This window comes from Nyctereutes procyonoides, unplaced genomic scaffold (assembly GCF_905146905.1).
Source record: "Nyctereutes procyonoides isolate TBG_1078 unplaced genomic scaffold, NYPRO_anot_genome, whole genome shotgun sequence".
In the NCBI taxonomy this organism is placed as follows: domain Eukaryota; kingdom Metazoa; phylum Chordata; class Mammalia; order Carnivora; family Canidae; genus Nyctereutes; species Nyctereutes procyonoides.
The window spans coordinates 9,283,103-9,306,476 of record NW_026575142.1 but is presented as its reverse complement, the minus strand read 5'-3'; the positions used below and the strand labels follow the sequence as shown (position 1 = coordinate 9,306,476).

General features: G+C 39.8%; 1 protein-coding gene across 6 annotated transcripts in view; it reads left to right on the top strand.

The window, feature by feature from the left end:
* Window positions 1–23,374, top strand: part of OSBPL6 (oxysterol binding protein like 6) — a 207,210-nt gene that overhangs the window by 83,394 nt on the left and 100,442 nt on the right. For all 6 annotated transcript variants that reach the window (XM_055308233.1, XM_055308230.1, XM_055308234.1 and 3 more), the window contains exon 2: window positions 9,034–9,225. The gene's annotated coding sequence lies outside the window, so the exon portion shown is untranslated. The remainder of the gene's footprint in view (window positions 1–9,033; window positions 9,226–23,374) is intronic.

Genomic DNA, 23,374 nt, shown 5'->3' with positions numbered 1-23,374 from the left:
CTGTGATGTCCCTTGGAAATATTCTGAGCTGATATTTTTAGCTATTGGAGGCTAACCAGAAAAAAATATGAATTTTATCAGATAGGATTGAAACATTTTTCAATTGATAAAAACATTAGCGAAAAGGGCTCTCTTTGTTAGTATTCTCTGGCTAATTAACTCTGTTGACTAAAGCTTTAGGCTTACATGGCAAGGTCAGTTGGTTTTACTCTGTGATTATCTCTTGGAACCTGTAGTCTTGGCCATTGATTTCCATAAGTAAGTATAATAGCAAGTCCTTACATAGCTTTAAGTGCTATAAATATAAATTCATTTAATTTTCAGGATAATTCTAAATAGGTATTGTTACTATCTCCATCTTTATAGATCATGAAATTGAGAAGCTATGTGGTTGGCCTCCAGTCCCATTACTGGTTACTGGCTGAGCCAGGATTTGAACATAGGCACTTGGGTTCCTTGGTCTTTACTCTTGATTTCATTAAAATCCAAGGACATCAGTGAAAATGTCCCTAGACTTAAGTAAACACAATATGTGTCTAAACATTTAAGGCTGTTTATTTTGTATAGCAGAAAGCTCTGACTTAAGAAATTTCAGACCAATGTGATGATATGCAGACACCAGAAATCTGGTCAGCATCTTTTGTCGTCCACACATACATAATTGGGCACTTGGGGCGAGGCTTCACAGTGGTGACATTTGAGACCTGAGCCAGGACTTCAGAATGTTCAGGTGTTCAACAGGCAGAAAAGAGGGAACAACACATGCAGAAGCTCAGAGGTGAAATGGCATTCAATGTGCATGTTTAGAGGAAAATAGGGTGTCCAGTGTATCTGAAACAAGGAAGACAAGCAGTGACCAAGATGCTGTGTAAGGCTGCAGCTTGTACCCTGCTGAGGAGTCAACATCATCCTCCAGGACGGTGACTTTTGTTTTGATCGAGGACTCACAGATTTTTATATCCAGTTTCAGAGGGTTCCCAGGTACTCGAATTCTCACCTGTACATCCATAGACTCCTTTCCCCCAAGCCATAGAAAATAAGTGAGAATCAAGAATAACACAGTCAAATCTATGCTTCAAGGAAGAGGACTCTGATGACAGTGAAAGCGCCTGTGAGAGGAGAGTGATAGGAAACAGAGAGATTGGGAGGCAGATGTGAATAATCAAGGCCAGAGATCCCCGAGATGGCCTGAGAGCGATGTTGGTGAAAGATAACGTGGAAAACCGAAGTGAGAGGACTTGGGGTGAGCTCTGTGGGAAGGTTGCAGGTGAAGTGGCTAAAGGAAATTGCAGTTTTCTAGCTTGCTTTAAGGATAGATAGGGATGTCACTAATAAAAGGTGAAGATGGGAAGAGGCAAGGGCAGAAAAGGGGCAAGGGTAGAAAGGTAAGGGGCTCGAATTTTAGACCCCATAGGGTTTCCCATGCCCATGGTACGCTGTGGTGGTAATGTCCAGCACGCAGTTGGAAATGCAATCTGGAAAAGAAGTCCCCATTGGCAAAAGACTTAGCTGTCTCCCTGGCAAATGGCAGGTGGAAGCCCTTGGAGTCAGTGTTAGACAGGGCCACGCAGGGGGAGCCGAGGGGAAGAGGAGAGCACAAGAGGAACAGCAGTGAGGTTGGCTGGGGAGAAGAGACCCGGGGAGCCGCAGCAGCACCACAGCACTTGAGCATTTCCCATGTACTGGGTCTGTTCTCAACACTTTATTTTACTTTACTTTTTTAAAGATTTTATTTATTTATTCATGAGAGACACACAGAGAGAGGCAGAGCCACAGGCAGCGGGAGAAGCATGCTCCCTGCGGGGGAGCCTGACGCGGAACTCGATCTCAGGACCCCGGGATCACAACCTGAGCCAAAGGCAGATGCTCAACCGCTGAGCCACCCAGGTGCCCCGTGTTCTGAACACTTCACATGCATAAGCTTGCTCAATCCTCGACCACCTCCGTGCAGGAGCTGCATTTTACACATGAGGACTCCAGGTCAGCGTCAGTGGTCAACTAGTGGTTAGCCTCAGTGAGCTGATGAGAGTGAGTTAGGATAGTTTACATCATGTTCAGATTTGAACACAGATTGGTAAGCTTTGATGGCAGTATTTCCTTACTTTCCTCCTGGTTTTATGAAGTAGATGGAGTGTCATCATCAGAATTCATAAAGGAAGCGTGCTCTGAGACTTCGATAAATCTCCAAGTTCCCTGGCTTCCTTTCACATAAACATTCTGTTAAGATTCATGCATTTCTTAATATATTCTTATTTAATGGATTAAGCTTTCCCTGAAGTTTTCTTCTCCCAGTGAATGAGCATTTTGGGCATTGGTTGGAGCACTTCCTGAAATGGTTGCATGAGTCACGTTTTCATATTTCCTCTTAGAATATACATTGGAGTCTCTTTGCGGTGATCTGAGATATCGGCAAACTCTATGTTCCTATTCTCATCTGCCCAAACTTCTCTTGTTTACTTACATGCATCACTTCCTTAGAACCTCTCCACTTTGTTTGCCTTTTCATCACTACTCTGTTAGTGGAAATTTTCTTTGGAGTCCATTTTTTCAGTTATTATTATTTTTTGGTCCCTTTATCAGTGATGTACATTGAGGAACAAAAAACCATGAAATCACCCCAAGTTGCCACTGTAAGCTATCTGGTAGGCACAGGCAGCAAATTATAGACCAAGAACTGAATGGGATCCACCACTTTTTTTGTAAGGGGAGTTTTATTGGAATAAAATTCATTCATTCATTTACATATTGCCTTTGGCTGCTTTCCTGCTACAACAGCAGAGTTGATTATTGCAACTGCATGACCCACAAAACCTAAAATGCTTACTGATATGGACCTTCACCGAGAAAGTACTAACTCTTGCTCTATAGCATTTGGAAAATCAGAATATGTCCAAAGCATATTTATAGTGTTTTAAAGTTGTTTTTTGATTTAGAGATGTATCCATTTTATTTTAGAGAGAAAGCAAGAGCAAGCAAGTGAGAGGAGGGTCACAGGAAGGGAGAGAATCCTGAAGCAGACTCCCCGCTGAGCACAGAGCCCCATGTGGGGCTTGATCCCAGGACCCCGAGATCATGACCTGAGCCAAAATCCAGAGTCAGCCACTTAACCAACTGAGCCACCCAAGCACCCCATATATTGTTTTGGGGTTTTTAAATAAAATGTTACTCAACTGAATGATAGAACCATTGAGTGGCTTCTGTAATATTTGTCTTTCGGATATAAAATAAATTGTCAAGGGAACAATAAAATCGAAGACTCCTTTAAGTATTATATAATCGGAATTCTTCCCTGTAGAGTCAGGGATCTGAATTTTTGTCAGCATTGACAAATCTATTAAGTCTGGAAAAAGAAATTTTCTTTGAATGCTTAATAGATGCCAGGTCCTTGATTGTGCTTGGCCTTGGGGATTCAGAAAAATAGAACACTTTTTCCACCCTCAGAAAAATAACGTATCAGTTTAAACCAAGTTAGAGATAAACAAAGAAAAAACAAAACAAAACAAAAAATCTGGAAAAATTGGCCCAGATTGTAAAAATATAACAGATTGAGAAAATGTGCCGAGTAAATTGTTTCAGTTTATTAACTTGTTGACCTTATATTACTTCATTCGTGTTTCTGAAAAAAATGGTTGTGCTTTGCTTCCCATTATTTTGCCAAGTCAAGAAATACGTGATGCCGGATAGGATCACATCCTGCTCTCTCAAATAGAAGTCCCTCACCTGTCCCTCCAGGATGCTCACTCTCCCACGTAGCCCTCGCCTCCTTCTGGGGCTGCTGCTATCTTCTGAGGTCCTCACTTGCCTCTGGATTCTCTTGTCTCAAATTTGTTCCCCTGGATCTGCTGCATTAACACATAATCACTTGATTCCGCTGCTCTGAACCCAACTCCTGTTCTCTCCAGCCCACCTAATGAGGTCTGGTCCTTCACTAGCATTTAAGACCTTCCACCGAAGCCTTTATGGAAGGTCTTAAATCGTTCCATACCTGCTCTCTGCCTTGCCTCCACCCAACCACCTCCTTTTTTTGTACCCTAGGCTCTGAGTACTGAAACTACAGTCTGTGCTTTCCCATCTGTTGATTTCCATACACTTTTCCTCCCTGTTTGAAAGTCTCTGCTCTTGTCCATTTCTTGCCTGAATCTGCTCATCTTTCAGATACCTCCTCATTTAAGCAATTTCCCCCAATCTACTTTCCACCTACCTCATAAATTCTAAGCTGGAATGAATATTTTCATGCCACCCATAATATGGTAACTTAAAAAGATTATTCACATACTGTATCCTGTTTTCTATGCCTAAACTCTAAATTTCTTTTTTTTAAGTTTTATTTATTTAAGTAATCTCTATACCCCATGTGGGGCTTGAACTCATGACCTTGAGATCAAGAGTTGCATGTTCTTCTGACCCAGTCAGCCAGGTGCCCCAGAATTTTAGCCAGGTGCCCCAGAACTCTAAATTTCTTAAGGGAGGGAGCTTCGTTTTTGTTGATTTTTACATTTCTAGATCTTTAGTGTCTGCTTTTAATGCTTGTATATAGTAACTGCACAATTGACTTCGTGTTGAGTGGATAAATCAATCAATGCTTAATGGCAGATGTGAAAAGTCTGTTTTGTTATATCAGATTGTGAATTTTAACTTACTTGATATATGGTAGCACTAATGGGATTAGATACATTTCTGAGTTAAAAATCAGCTCTTCAGTTATTGACAGGAAAACCACAGTAGTTGCTGGGTGAAAGGGCCTGCAGATCGTGTTTTTCATCTTCAGGAAGTGACCCTGGAACAGCCTGTTTTCATAAACTCTGTTGGGTCATAGCACTAAATCTATTCTCTAGGGATTTAGACACAGTATAAAAATCCTCAGTGTCTTTGGGATTATCATAGGTAAGAAGAGGAAAATCAATTGCTTGTCTAAACCTTGTTTGCCAGTGGAAAAAAAAATAGCAAAATCTTTCTACCAACTAAGATATTTAGTGGAGACAGTAGACAAAGTAAACAAGATGACAAGAAAAGGTCTCATGCCATAGGCTACAGTTTTATCGGAAAGCACTTTAGGATGTTTAACCCTAAATAAAGACCCAGTACTTCTTTGTGAAAATGATGTAGGCATCGAGTCAGCACGGTGGGCCACCTGATGTACAGAGAATGGTCAAAAATGTCTTTTATTTTTGTTGTGAAACGGGCTTTGCTTTGTAGACTGCTAACTTTGTGTAAATACTCTCCTGGTGGTCTTTCTGTTTTTACTGTTTTAAGAATCTTTTGTTTACTATGTTACAGGATGATGGAGCTTGCTTTATCTTGTCTCCGTTTTGCATTCTGTGCATTAACTTAGTAGCTACACAAGACAGCCTAGTGTTTGGTGGGATCATCATCGGAGGGGCTTGAATAACTGAGTGGCTTGTGTGGGGCGTGTGCTGAACAGGAACATGGTGTATAGTGGGCAAAATTCAGGCTGTGGGCCGTGGGAGGATTAGTCACACAACTTACAGGAAAAATTCTGTTGCGAAGATAATGGATCATTTGCTTCCTGAATGAGCCATTCAGAAGGAACCTTTGCCAAATCACTAAACTCCCTGATGAGATTCTGCGAAGACTCCCACCCGAGTACTGATTGGTATAGGAGTCTGAATCAGCCTTTCCAACCTTTGTAATTTCTAATTTATTAATTGCTTAGGGGGAGGGTGTTGGGAGGCTTTTTAGTCTGCAGAATGTATTATTAAATGGGAACATGAGTCCTTTTGTGTCTTTTGATAAAAAGCACATATAATTTTTTTAAAAGCATTAATTTTGGTCATAGTTTTAAAAAAGAAACAATCTTTTCCCTTCTCTGAGTGTATTTTTAGCAAGAGCCTTGAGAATTAATCTTCAATATGTATTATCACAAGGAGTAATCAGACTTGAATTTTATAAGCTTGGTACCTTTGGACTTGTGCTCTGCACACAGTTTATGTAGAAGGGAAAACAACCCTGTACAGTTTCTTAATTAAATAAAGTTGTGTTGTCACTTGGTAAACTTCTTGGTTTTTGAATAAAATATTAGTCATCTACAAATTTGGAATTTGAATGTGATGATATAAATCTTTCTGTCCTAATCAAGTTTTTGAAGCTGTATTCAAATAATGATGCCTAATATTTCTGACTTCAGGAACTATCAGAGATGATTGATTATATCTGAACCACATATTGATAAAGTGCTAATATTTAATCAGCGTGGCCAGCCCACCCCCACCCCCCGAAGGTTATGGAAAGCCCTGCACTTTGTCATGGTTGCTGTCTTTTTTAAAGTTGCACAGAATGTCCATATGAACATTCTTTAGAGTCTCAAAACAAGCCAAAACCTTTATTCCGGGACATTGCATACACATTGTGTGAAATGCACACTTTTGTGCCAAAGGAACAATAATAGATTCATTTCTTACAAAGTACATATAAATAGTAGTTCTATAAGTTTCACTTTTAACTCACACTTATTGTGTGCAGCGAGCTAAGGTCCAGTCCTTGCTTCTCAGACCAGACACAGTCTGGTAGGGGAAATAGGTGTGAGCCACAGGTAAGACCAAGACTGCTTGTATACCAGTAGAATTGACCAGAGTATCAGGTGCGGTAAGTTGCTTCTTTCTAGCAGAGAAGATCAGCGAAGGCGTTGGGAGTTGTGGTCTTGAGCTAGATTTTGAAGGACGTAGAGGCAAAGGGAAAAGGGATGAATGAAGTGGGAAAATGGTCCTTGGGCCAAGGTCTGATTTACATAGGTTGGCAACAAAGCACGCACATTATTTGGGAATTCCTCCGGTATGGTGAGCAAGATTCACCTGCCTTCTCCCCACCTCTGCTGCTGGACTGGGGGAAAGAGAGAGGAAAGCATGATTTTACCCCGGGGTCATCTGTTCTTTTTTTTTTTTTTTCTTTTTATTATTATATAGCAATTTTATTGTATTCTACATTTCTTTTTTTTAATAAATTAATCTTTATTGGTGTTCAATTTACCAACATACAGATTAACACCCAGTGCTCATCCCGTCAAGTGTCCCCCTCAGTGCCCATCACCCATTCACCCCCACCCCCCGCCCTCCTCCCCCTCCAACACCCCTAGTTCGTTTCCCAGAGTTAGGAGTCTTTATGTTCTGTGTCCCTTTCTGATATTTCCCACACATTTCTTCTCCCTTCCCTTATATTCCCTTTCACTATTATTCATATTTCCCAAATGAATGAGAACATACACTGTTTGTCTTTCTCCGATTGACTTACTTCACTCAGCATAATACCCTCCAGTTCCATCCACGTTGAAGCAAATGGTGGGTATTTGTCCTTTCTAATGGCTGAGTAATATTCCATTGTATACATAAACCACATCTTCTTTGACCTTCCCACTTCCCTTACAGGATGGTAAGAGGTTATGGAGAATAAGACTAGGGAAGAGGAATGGGTGTGAGTGAAAGAAAAGAGCCTGCAAGGTAGCACAGTGGTCTCCTTGCCATATTTTTCTTCTTTCTTTTTCTTTTTTTAGTGTTCTCTCCTTTTCCAAAGCTTGGCAGAGTCCATCATAGAAAAGAGCAAAGAAAAGTGGGCAGGGGATTTCCTGCAGCTGACCATATTCAGTCTACCTATAATGATATGGGATTAAAGAGCATGAATTGAGTAGTGTTTGCAGAAAATAAACAGGTATCATTCTGAGCATACAAACTAATCTTGATAGATCCTGACTTTAGTTCTAGGTCATCATCACAGTCATCAATTAAATTTTTAGGACCTATAAGATGCATGGAATTGTCTTACAACATAGATTTAAACCAAAAAAAAATTTTTTTTTGTAGAGGTGTAGGCAGGTTTAAAACAATCCCCCATACATGCATTTGTTTTCCCAGAAAAATGGTATTTATAGGAGCAATCACAGCATGGGATCCTGAGTAGACATCAATCTTTTGCTCTTCCATGAAATCATTGTCTTTAAGAATATGTGTGTGTGTGTGCATTTGTTTTGTTTTTTCCTTTTCCATAAGTCAAAAGAGAAAAACTAAAACCAAGTAAAAGAAGAGGCTTGAAAAATCATCAAACCTGGGCAGTAATTTTTAAAGCTACTTTGTGAATAAACGAACCTACCAGAGGTTTAGGCTTGAAGGAAAAAAACTATGTTGCATTTCAGGATCAGCTTCTACTTTGGAGTACTTGTCAGCTCCCTCGCTCTTTCTTCTTCTTTCTTCTTTCTTCTTTCTTCTTCCTTCTTCCTTCTTCTTCTTCCTTCTTCTTCTTCTTCTTCTTAAATGACTATTTATTTTTTTTTTTAAATAATTTTATGGAAATGAACATATTTTATTTCCTCAAAATATTCTTTGCTTTTGGAGAAATAATGTCAAATTGAAAACTGTGTTCTTTGATAGTATAATCAGCTCTTTCTGCTAGAGGATTGTTCTAGAAGTTTGGCAGTTGTGTTCTATATGGCAAATTACAGACTATTGATGAGTTTGTATCAGGGCACGGTGATAGTATATTTATATGCTCATCTAGCGAAATCACTTCATACTTAGTGGTTTTAAAAATTAAGGTTTCAAGGTGCCTGGGTGGCTCAGTCGGTTAGGTCTCTGACTTGATCTCGGCCCCGGTCTCGAGCTCACAGTCATGAATTCAAGCCCTGCATCAGGCTCTGTGCTTGAGTGTAGAGCTTACTTAGATAAATACATGCATACGTACATACTGAAGTATACAGTTCATTGGAGTGTTAAACATGTTTCTGGAAAATATGCTTTGTCACCTTTTAGAAAATATTTGCCATATAAATTGAGAGTTTTCTTACTACAGGCTCTGGATAAGATGTAAATTATGAATGTTACTGATGGCTGATGAGTTCAGTGGCTACATCTTTGAGATTATGAAAGATTGAGCAAAGGAGGTAAAGATCTGAGACACCATCCCTTATGAACTCTTTCTCCTCAAACGATAAGTTGGAAGGAATTTTCTGATTGGTCATTGGCAGCCCCCTGTGAAGCTCATGAACTTTCTGTGGACTTATGCCATATGAGTATAATCTCTCTTTTTCAGTTTTACCTCTGGCTGCAAAACAGCAAGAGAAAGAAATCAAGGAGCCACTGCTGTCATTGACCAGATCACCTCAGCATGGTCAGTAGACAGACTTGAGTCCCAGAGAAAAAGCTGCTGGCTTCTGAGGATAAACCACTTTGAACAGCTTTTACCTTAACCTCGACCTGGAAGACTTTGACTCCTGGTTCCAAGGTGAGTTAGGAGAACACAAATTTAAGGTCAGCAACAGGGTTGGATTAGGCAGTGCTTAATAATTACAGCAAAATATAAGTGAGACATTACCAAATCACAGGAAGGTGTTTCTTTAAATATTCTTCTATGTGTATATCAGACCTTAAGAGTAATCCTGGTTATGTTTAGGCATCTTGATAAAAAGTTTTGCTGGATTTGTTCTTTTTTTTTTTAAAGATAGGAAGTAGAAAACCGTTCCAAAATATTTAATCTTTTTGTATCTGCAGTCTGGCATCACGTGGAAATAAGACACTGCCCTTCCCTTCTGGAGTAATAAAGCTGCAGAGATAAGTCTACAAAATGAAATTTAACTCTGCTTGCATTATATGCGTATATGCACATACATGCATCCATACACACAGTCTTTTTTTTTTTCAAGATTTTATTTATTCATGATAGACAGAGAGAGAGAGAGAGAGAAGCAGAGACACAGGCAGAGGGAGAAGCAGGCTCCATGCAGGGACCCCGATGTGGGACTTGATCCCTGGTCTCCAGGATCATGCCCTGGGCCAAAGACAGGCGCCAAACCGCTGTATGGACTGGTGCCTCTTGGTAGAGCAGAAACCAAGGCTCCATAATTTAGTGTAATCACAGTTATGTGAGAAGCTTTCTGTTTATTACTGCATTATTTAAAATTACATTTTAGACCCTACAGCGGCCTGTAGGTCAAATTTTAGACTATAATCTTCTTAAACTGTAAACATTTTCTTCTTTAAAGTTGCATTAATTGCCAACATTGGACAATCTGGAAACTTCACAGAAAAATCAGATACCTGGCTTCTCTTGGAAGACTAAAAATCTGGTCTTTTAACTATTCTAAGCCCTAGCTTGCTAATCTTTACCATTCCGTAAGTATTTAATCCAACTGGCCTTAGCAGATTTATGTTACCTGCCTGGCACCTGTAGGCTTTCGCCATCGTTGCCTGCTTGAGGTGTCAATTTCTCCTTCCTTTCATGAAATCACTTTGTGCACTTTACACATAACATGCTGTTAGTCTTTATTCTGGTTTGGCATTTTATTACTTTATATAAAATCTGTGTATTTTGAAAATGATGGTTTTCTGAGGTTAAGCCGACCCCTCCCAGACCTGCCTCTGAAGAAGGAAGACTTTACCGAAATCAGACTGGTCCATTTTTCTTAGTTTGGAAATCTGATTTGCAGAGTGATAAGGCTTGAATCATTTTTTCCAGACCTTGAGGTTGTCATTTCAGAGTGATTTTTTTTAAAGATTTTATTTATTTATTCATGAAAGACACACAGAGAGAGAAGCAGAGACACAGGCAGAGGGAGAAGCAGGCTCCATGCAGGGAGCCCTACGCGGGACTCCATCCCAGGACTCCAGGATCATGCCCTGGGCCGAAGGCAGACGCCCAACCGCTGAGCCACCCAGTGTCCCTTCAGAGTGATATTTTATGACCCCAGAGTTTCAGTGCTTGGTCTTACTGGTTTTGTCCCTGGGAGGCAAAACCGATTCATTGATTTGGCTTCTTTTTTGAATGATACCCATTGGGATTAGAGTCCATTTACTAGCCCCACCCCACTCAGTCTGGACACCAGAGTGATTCAGTGAGCAAGATGCTGTGCCATCTTCCTCTGTAGAACTTTTGACATTGAGAAATCTTACCATCAGAATCAGATAGTCCTTCAAGCAGTGGGATGTACCCAGTCACAAAGTGTGTCTTTATGCATCTTTGATCATTGTATATTGTTGGAAACGGAGCCACTTACAGAGATGTTCTTGTTAATACGATATTGAATCAAACTTTTATACAGTAATAAATAACTTTAACCACAAAGGCATTTCAAATCCTAGGGTCCTTTTCTGTCCATATTAGCAAACCTCAGACATTAATTATTTGATCAGAGTTTACAGATGGAGGAAACTGACTTGATCCCCAAAGAGCGGTTCTTGTCCCAACTCCTCATTGACCTTCAAATGTTACTGAACTAGATTTTTAGGCCTCAGGATATTGATTTATAATGTTGAAGCAAGCAAGAAAGAAGGCCGGCTGGTTTGGATGTTTATTTTGGGTGGTTTCATATCCTGGCCGCATTACTTTGCTCTGTCTCCGGGAGTTTCTTAGGCCAGCAATCCCTAGGATCTCCTGATATTTGACCACAAGCAAAGATGAACATCAGATTTAAGTTCATGGAAATAAAGTAAATGGAAATTTGTTCCCACACATATTTGCTGAGTTGTGAGTTGACTCTGAGACAGAAATTAAACTCCTCTTTAAAAAAGAAAATGTGGGCAATTAGCATCTCATTTCCTTCACGAAATGTGTTTGTGTTGTTCTTTGACACAAGAATTAGTTTGTATTCATGATACTCAGGACAGATTTCAGAAAGCCCCCTTTCTCCCTTTTTCTTGGAGTTCCTATTATCACCTCCCCGTTCCTTTTCACTTAACTCACTTAACCAGGACTGAAAAAATGGAGTGAAGAGTGCTTAGAAGCCATTACTGATTCATAAAACAGGTTGAAAAGTCTTGAAAAAGGTAAACTCAGTAAATCAGCTAACCAGTCAGCCAATATAACATGGGTAGAGGAGAAAGCGTGTTCAACTCTTCGCTGATGTTTGCTCCCTTTTATCTGTTCTGTGGATTGTGAGACTCCTCCCTTGGGTAGTGGAAATGGAGATGGTATCCAATGAGAATTGACCACACCGAGGTCATTTTACCTACCCTTTGCTTCCTCTCCTGGGCTTCTCCTCCTCTTCTGTATCCTGCTTGAAGGAGGCCTTTTTTGGTCCGCAGGCATCTAATTCTGAAGAGCTGAGGGGGCCTGGGGGAAGGCCAGTAGCCAGATCTTCTCTACAGGGAAGAAGAATGAGAAGACCTCAAAATTTCCTTCTCACAGTGCTCATAAGAATGGAAACAAAGGACCAGGAAAGAGTCTTGATCCAGGGATAAAGACTGTGCCTTAGACCAGTCCACCCCCTGTACGTTGTTTTTCTTGTTTCTGTATGTGAGGTTTTTTGAAAAATGATCATCCCAAAATCTGAAAAATTTACACCAGTTTTGAAAAATAAATTGTGGGCAGCCCCGGTGGCTCAGCAGTTTAGTGCCGCCTTCGGCCCGGGGTAGGATCTTGGGGTCCCGGGATCCAGTCCCATGTTGGGCTCCCTGCGTGGAGCCTGCTTCTCCCTCTGCCTGTGTCTCTGCCTCTCTCTCTCTCTCTCTCTCTCTCTCTCTGTGTGTCTCTCATGAATAAATAAATAAAATCTTAAAAAAAAAAGAAATTACGTGTTAAATACAATATTAACAGTATACTTTTTTTCCCCCACTTTTAATGACTTCTTCCTTCCCACTTTTACTGGATATGTATTCATCTGTTCCTCCCCCCTTTTATTCTGAAGTTACTGGAAGTAGATATGTATTTGGATCAACTAGTATTTGACCCTGAAATACAGTCATCCAGGAAAAGCAAAGTATGTGCTTAATACTAACCTTTTGGTAGACAATTTCAGAGTTGGTACTTTAGTTTCTTCCAAGAGTGAGCAAAGATATTTCTTTGTTTTTTTTGGGTTTCCTTTCTTCTTGAGTATCATCGTAAATTCATGGCTTTTAAAAATATCTATTATGTCTTAATTAATTACAGTGTTTTTTTTTTCTTTTTCCTGGTTGCTCAAGTGATACTTTCTCTGTTCATTGGGATTCCCTTCAAGTTGGCTCCTGTGTATACATATAGAAAAGAGAGCCTATCATAAAAGAATCACAATGAATTTTCACAGACTGACCATTTTCCATATTATCAGCGACCAGATCAAGGTACAGAACATCCTGGAAGCATTCCTGTCCCATTAATTTCTTGACCCTGCTTTTCGGTACAACAGGATGACCCGAGCTCCTCTTGTGCATTTCATATCCCAGTTGAAGTATCAGCCGTTCCAAGAAGCCCTGGTTCTTTTTAATCGTTAATGGAATTTAGAAACTACAGTCTGGGTGTTAGGAGGGCTCATTCTTATGGGTTTTCACCATTTCTAGGCTTGGAAGAGCCTAGGGCAGAGTAGAAACTACATACATTTGAAAATAAAACATAGGAGTTTATACTGATTTTTTTCAAGTTAAGTTTACAGAGTTTTAATATTATTTGATTTTATATTTGTATCTCTTTTCTCTTACACTAAAATCTTGGTTCAAAATAAGATTACAAACTTACTTGCTTTGTTCCTTTAAGTACATAAAACAGTTTCAGATGAATAAGCTCAGCATTACTATACTTCTTACTGTATTTTTATGCAGAAAAAAATCTAGAGTTTTATTCGTCTTTTATTATCATTATTTTTGGTCTTTCAAAACTTCTGCTTGAGGTTCAAAGACGAATTTTTCCTTCGACTTCATTTTTAGTATTAATGTTGCTATGTTTCTTGCCAGTGAAATTCAGTCTACTAAATCTTTAGTTCACCAGATCATTTGAGTTATTTGTCACTCATTACATCATAAGCAGGAAATGTTCCAGGAATGACAGTGGGATTATTGTACTCTTTGGATGGTATCGATTTGTGCTACGTTGGATGTATTTATTAATGCCAACCCTTCCTCTACAGTGCGGGGTCCCGAGATAGAAGAAAGACACTCTAAGTGCCCCATTTTTGTCTTCTTGTTTCTTTTTATTTGATAAATGGATATTTTATCTGTGTGTATTTTAGAATGCCTTCTTCCTCCCTTGGTCAAGTGACCAAGTGCTTTGATATTTGGACACATTTTGTAATATTTGACCCTGGGATAGATGTAAGTGTTCATAGAGAATATGGGGATAGATAGTCTCTCCCACCTCCCTCCCTCCCATCCTTCCCTTCTGCCGAACATCTATCCTTCCTTTCCCTTTCCTACACCCAGGTAATTCCTGGACCCTGAGCTGAGCACTGAGCAAGGGAGGCAGCCTCACTCTCCGTTTTGTCTTTTATACTTTTTGCCTCTCCCCTCAAAATGTCTTACTCCCAAACCACCGCCATAAGGTTGGAATCCAGTATTTGAGTTCTTCCGAATATACTTTTAGCTACAGAAGAATGATTAATACTGTACTTAGTCCAACTTTGAGGTTGCTTTAAAGTCTCTTTATCGACTTTTCACATGAGCTGAGTAATGCTCGGAGGTACTGTGTGTTGTAAACCAACGAGACACATCTACTTTGAAAAGTTTGGCTTTCAGAGAACAAGAATGTATCGGGAGTAGTAACAATTCTAAACTTTGCCCCAGTAAGAAAAGATTTCAAAGATGATGGCCTAACACATGGGCTCCCCTAAATGTCCCTCTGTACGGCTGGTGGTAGGCCTTTAAAGTTTCAAGATTTCAGAAACAATGACTATTTAAATAGATGTGTGTTTTATCCTGTGTGTATCACCCCTGCTACATCTCAAGTGTTCACTCACGTATGTAGGCTTTCGTCCATTCATCTAGTCATCTCTATAGCAAAGTCTCTTGAGCATCTGTGTACCCAGTATGCTGCAGTCACTACTTTGGGCCTGGGGATTATAACGAGGAGAGCAGGAATCATAGCCAGTGAAGGCTCTGAGGACAGATCATAAGCCAATAAACAAATAATGTAACTATTGAGTGACAAAAGTGTGAAGGAAATAAAAAGAATATTGTGCTAGAACATGATGGAGATTGTGCCCATTTGGAGGTGACATGAGCTGAGAACTTGAAGTTTTGCTGATTGCATGTTCAGGGTTTGAGTCCTGAATTTGAAAGCATGGTGCAGTTTATTTAAACAATACCTACAAATTTGGCATGTGAATTTTATTTCCAAATGTTTTATTTTTCTCAACTGGCACTTTAAGGTTAAAATCTCTTGTTTTGTCAGCTTCTAAAAACTGGAGGAAGTCCTAGATAAAGAGTATATGGGAACTCGCTGTGGTATATTTGTAACTTATCCCAAAATAAAACATTCCAAAGAAAAAAACTGAAATAGGCTAAAATACCAAAGTTGATAGTAAATCGAGTACAGTGTTTTTTTGATTCACAAAGATGAAGTAGCCAGATTTACGCAGAAAGAGACTGTGGGGGGAGTGGTGTGTGTTGAGAATTTATTACTTAGATGCTCTGGTACTTGGCCCATTACTCATGTTTGGACTAGACCATTTTTTTCCTTTTTTAAAGCTTTCATATTATCTTTTTAAAGTTCAGAAATGTGACAAAACTTACAAATAAAGTTAATTTAATTTTTTATTTTTTCTTTTTTAAAAGATTATTTATTTATTCATGAGCGACACAGAGAGAGAGAGGCAGAGACACAGGCAGAGGGAGAAGCATCCATGCAGGGAGCCCGATGTGGGACTCGATCCTGGGACCCTGGGATCACGCCCTGGACCGAAGGCAGACGCTCAACCGCTGAGCTGAGCCACCCAGGCGTCCCAACATTTTTCCTTTTTTAAAAATAATTTATGCATTTTCTTGAAATACTCTTGTACTACCTAGGACGTTATCTTTCAGGTGAATAGTAGCAAATCTTTTTCACGCCAGGCTTTTTGATAAGTGACATCCTAGATAGACGTTTACTCTGATCAAAGCAATCCTCTTTACCCTTTATCTTATTAGTATTTTTCAATATGTGTATTTCTAAACATAAGTATCTTTTACATGTTAGGGGAGACAGGGAAATCTGAAGTTGGCAAGAAGGCATTAAAATCAGAATCTCCTTTGTGAATGCTTTGCCAGCTATAGTGTGGATTAATAGAACTGCCATGGGAAGCTGTTTGAGAGTCTACAATTTTAAAAGTTCTTTGCAGTGTCTGTTCCCGGGAACGCTTCCTAATCTTCCATAATCTAGTTCAAGGATCAGCAAGTTATAGGCCCATAGGGCAAACCTGGCTTTATAAATTAAGTTTTATTGGATAGCCACGCTTATTCATGTGCATATTTTCTTTCTGTGGCTGCTTTTCCAATACGATGGCAGTGTTGAGTAGCTGCAGTGAGTCATAAAGCTCATAAAGCCTAAAATATTTTGTCTGGCCCTTTATGTGAAAAGTTCACTGACCTCTGATGGAGTCAGACAGTGACTGGGTTATCTGTCCATTTCTGAATCTGGTAGCCAAAAAAGTTTGCAGTCACAAGGATTAGTAGAGTCCTGTTGATTCATGATAGAACGTGTTGCTTTATTTTCTTTCTTATACATAATGGAGATACTGTGTGTGTAGTAAAAATAGTTTTTCACTAGCTTTCTAAAGCTTTTAGTAATTTTAGTAGTGTAAAGGCCATTTATATAAATGTGAGGTGCTAGACACTTTATCACTTGAAATTCATATTATAATTTTTTTAGTTTCTGAGGAAAATTTTTGAAATAATTTCTTTATTTTTGAGGTTTTAGATCTCTTACTTGGGAGTGACTCTGTGTCTAATACTATAGTATTATTCCCTAGTGTTACTGTTAGGTCAGTGAAGAACAAGGTCCGGTTCGCTACCCAGAGCCAGGCTCGTTGAAATAGAGTGTTGGGCCTTACTGGTTTTGACCCACTAGCATGGACAAGCTCAAGAATTTGCATTTGAAACAAGTTCCCAGGTAGCATGTTGGTCCTGGGACCACCTTGCAAAACCTCTGTAGTAGACAGTTAGCATTGGCATTTCCCAGGCTTGGGATTTGGGGAAAAGTAGCTTTGTTTTTCATCTCAATTCTGTATCGAGTGACATAGTAAAACTTCCTTTGAATTCCTTATAAACTTCCACTCATCCTGTGACAGGACTCACTAATGAACCAGATACCATTTTACTACTTTTTCCTGTTCTCCAGCCCCAAACTTCTGTTGCTATTGCTGCCTGTCCTCACTGCTCTTGGGTTTTTCTTTAGGAAAAAAAGTGAGGGGGCACCTGGGTGGCTCAGTTCATTGAACTTCAGACTCTCAATTTTACCTCAGGTCATGATCTCAGGGTTGTGAGATTGAGCCCCACATCTGGTTCCCTACTCAACGTGCAGTCCGCTGGAGGTTCTCTCTCCCTCTCCCTCTGCCCCTCCCCTCCTGCATTCTTCTTCTCTCTCTCTCTCAAATAAATGAATAAATAAATAAATCTTTTTTAAAAGTCCCTTTACTGTTGTTTTCAGTGGAGTTTTGTGGTGAAATAGATCCTGTATTCAGTCTGCCAGCTTTACCCCAATATATGTGTGTATTTTATTTTTAAAGATTTGTTTATTTATTTTAGAGAAAGAGGGAGAGACCCCCCTGGAGGAGGGGCAGAAAGAGAGGGAGAGAGAGTGTTAAGTAGGCTCCTTGCTGAGCACAGAACTCGAGGTGGGGGTGGAGGGCTTCATCTCATGACCCTGAGATCATCACCTGAGTGGAAACCAAAAGTTGGACGCCTGACTGCACCACCCAGGTGTGTGTGTGTTGTGCGTGTGTGTGTGTGTGTGTGTGTGTGTGTATTTTAAAGTACTTCTTTCTTTTTTGATTCCTGTAAAATCCCATGAGGTCAGTTGGGTGCTGAAGTATCTTCCCTGCATAAAGGAAACAAAGGTCCTGAGACGCAAGATCTTGTGATCTGCTGCAAAAGGAAGGCTTAAGCTCAAGTGTTTTGACGTCCATTTCTTTGTTGATTATAACATACTATAAATTTGAGACTATCTGGACCTCAAGTGTAGTTTATCAAACCATTACTATTCATTTTATATCAGTTTCAATTATTTTTGATACTAAAGTAATCTCAAGTCACTCATCTGATCATTCTCTTATAAGTGTAGGCTTACTATTTTTAATATGGATCTGCCCCAGATCCATTTATAGACATAAACTGGTATATCATTTCTACTTTGTGCATTTCTGTTAAATTATGCATTTCCCCCCAAAACACTCTTGATCCTTTGATGGCAAATTAGCAAACCTTTTTCATAGGGCTTTTTATAAAATAGTGTCATGGTTCAAATGAGCCTCAAAATTGGTACTCAAGACTTAGGGGGCCTGAACCTGCTCATGGAGGAAACTGATGCTCCATGGAGGATACCGTGTGTCCTCAGGTCTGCTTCCCACACAGTCGTTTGGCAAGGGAGGCATAATAATAACCATTTTGCACAAATTATGCATTTACTTCTCAGAATTTCATGAGATAGATGGTTTTATTCCTGTTTTATAGATGAGGAAACTGAGGCACAGAGAAATTGAGGTTTCATAGCTAGGAAATAGCAGAGTTGGGATTGGTTTCAGACATAGGAAATCCATGGGTTTTTTTTTGTTGTTTTTTTTTTTTGTTTTTGTTTTTGGGTTTTTTTTTAGTGTAAAAATAAGAGGAAAAAACAGCACAAGATATGTGCAGTGGAGTACTGGCAATGGTCTAAAAATCAACTCCCTAAAGAAAGGGAGGGGATGCTGATTTGCATGGCCTACATACTCTCCCCATGGCCAATTTCAGGTTCCCAAGAGGATGTCTCTGAAGGCTGGTCTGGCAAGAGATGTACCCAGTGGGCTCCTGAGCCTGTGTCAGCCAGCTCCAGCTCACACTAGGTGTGTGCGAAGATTACCACACCCCAATTAAATGAGTACAGGAGGCTGAAGAGCCTGGGGCCCGGCAGCAAATCCTCCGTTATTGTCAGCTGTTCCTTCTCTCCTGTGGCAATGAATGATCAATAATTGAAACCAGCACTCATCTGAGTGCCCACTGCAAACAGAAGTATGAGCCCCCTGATATGTGGGTAAAGGTCTACATAAACCTTGCTATTCTGGGGAGATGACGGCTTTTATAAGATTCTGCTAAAGCCTCCTAATCATGCAACATTTGTGATTTAGGGAGATAATGGCTAGTGAATTAGGTAGATAGCAGGTGCAGTCATTGTCTACAGCCAGGCTAATTCATCTGTGTTTTGAAAGAATTACACTACTGCCTCTATTCCTATTCCTAATGTGTGACTGAGCACCAGGAAGAACAGAACAGATAATGCCCCAGGCCTCAAGAGTACCATTAGCAGCTTGGTGGGTCTTTTTTTAGGACAACCAGGAGGTTTTCTCTTGGGAGTGTTGAACTTTGTACAGTCTTTCTCTCTAACTGCTGAACAGATAGGGAACTCCAATCTGCAAATCATTTGGATTATTTTGGGCTCTCTTCGGGCAAATATAATAAAATCCAAGAACTGGCATGAGGGTGGTATCTCAGGCAGGCTGTGAGCACAATCAGCTGTATTTAATGTATGTAATGGAGGGCTTACATCTTAACTGAAATGATAAGCCCAGTAAATAATCTGAGTGGTTTTTGTGGCCCATGACATCAGACTGCAATGATGAAAGTGGCATAGTCCCCCCCACCAACAAAGATTATACAGAATCAGTACAGATACAGTGCAGTGCATAGTCAAGAATATATGTATGCACAAATACAGGAGCAATGCAGATTGAAGTGGCAATTCTAATAGATTAAGAAGGATTTTATATAAAAAAAATGAAACCCAGGCACAGAAATAGTACAAAATTAATGTCTGTATGTAATGAAAGTCGTTATTGGTGACAACACAGGGACTTCTTTATTGTTGTAAAATATACATAAAATGTACCATTTGAACAGGTTTTTTTTAAAGATTTATTTATTTATTCATGAGAGACACTCAGAGAGAAGCAGAGACACAGGCAGAGGGAGAAGCAGGCTCCCTGTGGGGAGCCCAATGTGGAACTCGATCTAGGGACCCCGGGATCACCACCTGAACCGAAGGCAGGCGCCTAACCACTGGGCCACCCAGGCGTTCCCATTTGAAAAAACATTTTTTTTAAATTTTTAAAAACATTTTCATTTCAGAGGCATTAAATACATTCGAAGTGTTCTATAACCACCCCCACAGCTATGGTCTGGATGTTTGGGTTCCCTCAAAATTTATATGTTGAAATCCTAATTCCTCAGGTGACAGTATTAGGAAGTGGGGCTTCGGGGAAGTAATTAGGTCTTGAGGGTAGAACCCTGGTGACTGGCATTAGAAGGGATTCCAGAGAGATCCCTTGCCCCGCTCTGCTATGTGAGAACGCAACAAGAAGAGGGCCATCCACGTACCAGAAGTGGTTTTTTATCAGATACCGTATCTACTGGTGCCACGATCATGGACTTTGCAGCCTCCAGAACTATGAGAAATAGATGTTTGCTGTTTATTAGCCAGCTAGTCTATGGTATTTTGTTATAGCAGCCTGATTGGACTCAGACCACCACTTTTTTCTTTCTTTTTTTTTTTTTTAATTGAAGCGCAGTTGACACACAATGTTGCATTTGTTTCGGGTGTGTAACGTAGTGATTTGACAAACTGTTTTGCTCCACTCACCCCTGGTGTAGCCACCACCTGTCACCGTACACCCTATTGCAGTACCATTGACTTGTTCCCTGTACTGCGCCTTTCATCCCTGTCTTATTCACCCCATAACTAGAAGCCTGTAGCTCCCACTTCCCTTCAGCCTTTTTGCCCATCCCCCAACCCCAGACAACCACCTTCTTGAGAACTTCTTCATCTTCTGAACTGAAATTCGGTTCTTACTAAACACTAGCTCCGGAACACCTGGGTGGCTCAGTGGATGAGCGTCTGCCTTCAGCTCAGGTCATGATCCCAGGGTCCCAGGATCGAGTCCCACATCGCGCTCCCCGCAATGGGCCTGCTTCTCCCTCTGCCTATGTCTCTGCCGAATGATATTCCATTCCATTTTGTTTATTCATTCACCTGCTGATGGACACTTGAATTGCTTCCATCTTTTGGCTATTTTGAATAATGCTGCTGCCATGGGTATGAGTATACAAATATCTGCTCAGGTCCCTGCTTTTAGTTCTTTTGGATATATACCCAGAGTTGGTATTGCTGAATCATATTTTAATTTTATCTTTAATTTATTGAAGAACCACCACAGCATTTTCTTTTTCTTGATAAAATTTTAAATTTAATTAATTATTTGACTTATTTATTTGAGAGAGAGTGAGTGTGAGTGAGTGAGAGAGCAGGAGCAGCAGGGGTAGTGGGAGAGGGAGAAGCAGGCTCTCCTCTGAGCAGGGAGCCCGACATGGAGCTCACCCCCAGGACCCTGGGATCATGACCTGAACTGATGGCAGACATTTCACCACCTGAACCACCCAGGCACCCCCACCGTTCCATTTTCAAATAGCAGTTATGCCATTTTACATTCCCAGTAGCAATGCATCAGAGTTAAATGCAGGAACATTTTTAACCTAAGCCATTTTATCTGTTTTAGCCAACTCTTCAGCATATCTCAGCTCAGTACAGAAATGCTTATTTTGACAGGAAATTCCTCTAGAGAACAGGACATTTGCTGCTACTCAAGACACTTGGTGCCTCAGTAACAGTTTATACTCACTCAGCATGGATTAATGAGTTATTATCTAAGATCACCAAGCAGAGGCTAAAGCTTTGATGTTTCCTGTTGTTGCCAAAAGGTCTGCACTCTGCTGACAATCAGTACCTATTAGCAGTCATGGGAACCATAGTTCCCAATATTGTTTTTCTTGTTAAAATATGAATTATGACATTACCAAGCTTCCTTTCAAAACAAGAGTCAGAAACCAAATGATGAATGGTTAAGTGGCTGACAAACCTTAGAAAATTAGCACTGGTAAAATGATCAAAGTGATGGTATTAAAATGGCCTTGTCAAAAGCGTCTGTGGCACATGCTTCCATCAAAATCAGAATGAGACCTGTGATCTCATTATGTTAAATATGCTGTACAGCTTTTGTGCCCGTGGATTGTTTTTTAACCTGTACTGGTAACAATCCTTTTAGTAATATGAACTACCGAGGATATACTTTCTTAGCCTTTTGATAATCTGATGAAAGCTGGTGAATATCTTCCCAGGATAATAAGATGTGTGTATACCCAACACTTGTCACATCATTCCTGGGTTTTAAAGAATGTACTAATTAAACCCATTCATGAACCCCAGGTTAATAAGCTCTATAAATGTGTAATTGTATACCATCAGTAATGTATCATTCTGTACAAAAAAAAAAAACTAGACTTGACATTTAGTTTATTCATTGATTTACTAGTACATTAAGGGTAGATAGCAAGTAAGAAGTTGTTTCATGGTCTTTGAGGTCAACTAGATTTGGAAACCAAACTGAGGATCCTATTTAATATACTTCCTAAACCCTACCTTCGTCATCTGTACACTGTAACAGACGAGTTCCTGGATAAGAAATGTGACATCTGGTCTGACATTATATTACCACTATTACCACTATATTACCATATGTTACCACTACTATTATCAGTGGTAAGAGACTGATGCTTTTATTGGTATTTTTTCTCCCTGACATTATAGAGAAAGCTAGGAAGGAGGTGATGATCTCTTTTTAGGATTCTGACCTCAAAATAATATGTTTGATGTGTTATTTTTTTACTCATTGATAATGTTTTGAAAGGCCATTTATGTTTTATTAATTATAAAATTAGCAGATGTCCAGAGAAGGATTACTTGAGAGAATAGTATGAGGTAGCTTGGCTGTTCAGGATAAGGACATGTTCCCTAATCTCTTTATGATAACATTGTTTTGAAGACTCAGTTCTGAGAATAGTCCAGTGCATAATGCCCAAAACCCAATAAAACCTAAAATAAGAGGAAAGAGGTGGGCCATATTCCTGGAATATAAATTTCATACCAATTACAAGATTGAAACTAGATTAGAAAGAATATATAATTATTAAATCTAGGGCATATTCCCAGTTAGAAAATACATCAGCTCAGTGTTAAAAAAAAACAAACAAACAATCAAAAAAAACAAAAACCAAGTCAACTCAAATTACAGTTTTCAAATAAGGTCATTGCCACATTATAATTTAACAGATTAGTGTGATGCTCGAAAATGGCTGACTTCAGCTGACTTTCAGGGGAAACTTCAATATGAAAAGCTACCAATAAATAAGTAGAACCATTCAGATCATTAAAGGAAGTTTAGATTGGTTCACAAACCAATGTAACATTGGTTCTAGCTCTCTTCTTGAGAATTTGTTTAGATTTATGTATGGGGGCAGTTTATTTTGAATTGTGTACTCCTTCCTTTGCTGGTGGTATGTGTAAAAGGGGATATGTCTTTGCCAGTAATCTCATGGCTCTCTGGGATGCTGTACTCCTACTCCGTATTATTTATGAGAGAGATCCATGCAGAGCTGGTTTCCCCTTCATAAGGCTATTAGTACCTTGTGCTGGCATT